The sequence below is a fragment of the Lactuca virosa genome, chromosome 1, assembly GCF_052849685.1.
Source record: "Lactuca virosa cultivar CGN04683 chromosome 1, Lactuca_virosa_CGN04683_v6, whole genome shotgun sequence".
Lineage (NCBI taxonomy): Eukaryota > Viridiplantae > Streptophyta > Magnoliopsida > Asterales > Asteraceae > Lactuca > Lactuca virosa.
This window is the reverse complement of record NC_136426.1, coordinates 178,096,604-178,100,393: the sequence shown is the minus strand read 5'-3', so window position 1 is coordinate 178,100,393 and position 3,790 is coordinate 178,096,604. Positions and strand designations below refer to the sequence as shown.

The 3,790-nt window shown below is 35.5% G+C and overlaps 1 pseudogene; it reads left to right on the top strand.

Moving 5' to 3' along the window:
* The first annotated feature begins 2,170 nt into the window (after positions 1-2,170).
* Positions 2,171-3,382, top strand: LOC145161839 (F-box protein At2g27310 pseudogene; annotated as a pseudogene).
* The last annotated feature ends 408 nt before the right edge of the window (positions 3,383-3,790 follow it).

Genomic DNA, 3,790 nt, shown 5'->3' with positions numbered 1-3,790 from the left:
ATTCTCTTTGGAGACATGTTTGGTAGGGTAACTAAGGAAGGCTAGTTGCCAAGGGAACGTACTATGTTAGTTACACATGTGTTTATGCTATATGGTTATGTGGTAGTGATAGCTTGGGTCCTATGTGGTTTATGTTGGATAGCCTGAGACCTCTTGGTCTAATGCCTAATTGTAATGTTTTTGTCTAATTGTTCGGTCTCAGGTGGATCATCTGTTTGACTGTCTATCTGATTCCTGACTACATACGACTTTATGTCTTTAATGGAAGACCAGGAGGTGGCCCCTGCCAGTGGAGGTTAGGCTAGGCCCATTAACTTCCTGAGCGGGGCCCATTATGTATAGTTGGGCGGGGCCTGCTATGTATGGTTAGGCGAGGCCCGTTATGTGAGTTAGGTTGGGCCCATGATACTCTTGGGTTGGGCTTGTTACGTAGATATATGTATGTGACTAGGAGATTTGGTTGCTCGGTGCTAGAGTCGAGATCTTGTGTGGATGCATTGTATGTATGATGGAATATGTGGTGTACAGGGGAACTTACTATGCTTTATGCTTATAGTTGTGGATTAAATATTTTTCAGGTCATTCGTGAGAAGAGCTTAGCGGGATTGTACACACACACCAAAATTTTTCGTTTATGTGGTTTTGTAAATTTAACTATGATAATGTATGATTCCAATCATTCGAATGCTATTGAATGATTTCTGAAATAAAGGTTTTAATCGGTTAACTTATTTTAACCATGAAAATTTTCTTTGTAATTTTTAGGACGCTACATAATTTTTGGTTTGTTATATGTCATTTGTGACGTTAACATCTTGGTTATATACAAAGGTTGGTCAATATATAGAGCCCACATGACAACTAGTAATAAAACATGCAACAAAATATAAGAAAATCGTAACAAACTTTGATGTTAATAAAAAACGATAACATGTTGGTTATTTTAGTGTCATTAACATATCTTAATGTAGTTAATATTAATATCGAGACAAGCTGAGTTCAATTAGAATCTTCGTTTTTACTAGTGGAACCCCTGCCAGGGCCTCTCCCAGTTGGACCGGGCATTGCCCCTTGGTAAGACCATCGTATTCCCGATTTCACGTTTATCATTCCGAGTGTGTACTCTCACCTCCAATCTCAGAAAGTCAATTGAATTCAGTTTGTCTCGATATTAATATCAACTACACTAAAATAACCAATATGATATTGATTTTATTAACGTCAAAGTTTGTTACGATTTTCCTATATTTTGCTCCAAGTTTTTTTACTAGTTAGTCATGTGGGCTCTATATATTGACCAACGTTTTCCATTCATTAAGTATTTCTAAATATCGTTCAATGTTGTTTTTGGTTTCCATAATTTTTTAACCATTTTTAACTTATCTTTAACAAATTACACCTTCCTGGTCACGTTGTTGTAGCACAAAGGCTTAAATTGTAATATTGTCAAAGTAAAGGATGTATATTGCATTTATTTAAACAGTTTGTCTAGATATTAATCTAACCTAATAAATGAAAATCATTTTGACACATGTCGTTCTTCTCCTTCATTTTACTGCATGACCTTTTCTGATTTTTTTGAAAATATGTTTTTGGTTTTTTTTTGTTTTTTTTTTCACTTGTTATTTTTTTGGATTTCTACTTTTCTTACATTAAATTCCTAGAATTTAAAGTTATATATGAAATGTTTTTATTATATTCATGTAAAGTTATCACTATATTAATTTGAAAATAAATTCACATAAATGTTATAAACGTATTGATTTTTTTTTCAATTACTTTATAAAATATTTAATGTTTATATATTGATATCGAATTTTTATTTTTAATAAACAAATATAGCATATGAATCTCACACAGTATTAACTATACTAAAATAACCAACATGCTATTGTTTTTTTATTAACTTCATTGCTACGATTTTCCTATATTTTGCTGTAGTTAGTCATCCAGGCTCCGTCTATTGACCAACCTTTTCCATTCATTAACTATGTCTAAACATCGTTCAATGTTGTTTTTGGTTTACATAATTTTTAAACCGTTTTTAACTTATCTTTAACAAATAACACCTCCACGGACTTAAGCTGTAATATTGTCAAAGTGAAGGGATGTATATTGCATTTATTTATTTTACAAAAGGATATATACCCCACGGCACATACACGCATTTCACCAATCCTTTTAGTCCTTTCCGCCATTCTAGAGCTCAGAAGGAAATCCATGGCGATAGCAGAAATCCATCAAGATATCATTCAAACTCACATCTTGACCAGACTCAACGGTCAAACTCTCGCAGCCGCCGGCTGCACATCTTCGCTGCTACAATTCCTTTGCTCCGACGAGAAACTATGGTCAGATATCTGCTCTTCCAATTGGCCCTCCACCGATGACCCTTTAGTCAAACAAGCTATTTCCAACTTCCCCTCCGGCCACCGTTCTTTCTTCTCCGACTCCTACCCATCTCCCTCCAACCACCTCACCACAACCTCACCACTACCACAAACCTCCCAAATCATCTCCTCCGTGGACATCAGATACCACGACGAGCTGGTTTTCTCAAAGGTTGAAGCCACAAATACCACACCGAGCGACTGGTTCCAGTCTTCGCCGTTTCGAATTGACCTACTCGAACCCAAAGAACTCATCCCATCGGTGGTGAAGTTTTCCGGCGATGATCAGGTAATGCAATCGAATCTTGAAAAGCACATGACTTTGAGTTGGATCTTGATAGACCCATCCCAGAACCGGGCTGTGAATCTATCCAGCAAAAAACCAGTTTCTGTTCAACGGAACTGGTTGACCGATGAGATAGAGTTGACTTTTGCCTTTGTGGCGGTTTCCGGCGTTTCTGTGCATGATAACGACTACGTGAACTGCAACATAGAGATTACATGCGGGGTTAAAAGAACCAGCGGGGAGTTATACGTGAGTGGGATGAGTTTAACTGTTCAGGACATAGATGGGAAGTGTTTAAGCGGGAAGAACAGTATGGAAGTTCTACAAGGACTTACGGTGGCGGAGCGGCGGAGCACAAGGTTCAACGGCGGAGGTGATGACCTGAAAGGGAGATACGAAGAGTATATTCAAATGAGAAGAGAGAGAAAAGAGATGATGGAGATGAGAGAGAGGCGGCTTGACCTGGCTTGTGTTGCTGGTGGAATAGTTTTCTTGATGGCATTTTGGTCATTGGCTCTCTACTAAATTATACCATCAATGAAGATGCTTTTTTATTCAAATCCGTGATTTTTAATCTGATACTTTGCTTAGCCCTAAGGATTACAAAATCTTTGCTTTCGTCAATTATATCCATTGTAAGGATGTTAGATACAAATCATACAATATTCTCGTGTAATTTGATTTTTTTAGTTTGATTATTTTGTTATAGGTTTTGTATATCATTTAAATAAAATAAACCAACGGTATATATTTAACGACTCAAAATTCCGTCATATTATTGATGTCTTTCTTATATTACTTTATGCTAAGTTTCCACATCAAAATTTGTATATATTAATTTAAGGATTGAAAACTCCACCATATTATTAATGTCTCTTTTATATTATTTTATGCCAAATTTCAACATCCAAAATTTTATATATGTTAGGAACCTATTTTAAATTATAAGTGATTTGTCACAGTGAAGAAGCAACAAAAGAATATTTTAATATTGTAAGATGAGTTTAATATGGAAATTAAACAATACATTCAAAGGTTAATAATTAAAGAGGAAGTGCATATTCTTTATTGTGGGTGAAAATTGACTTGCAACAACATTTTTATTTTCTCATAA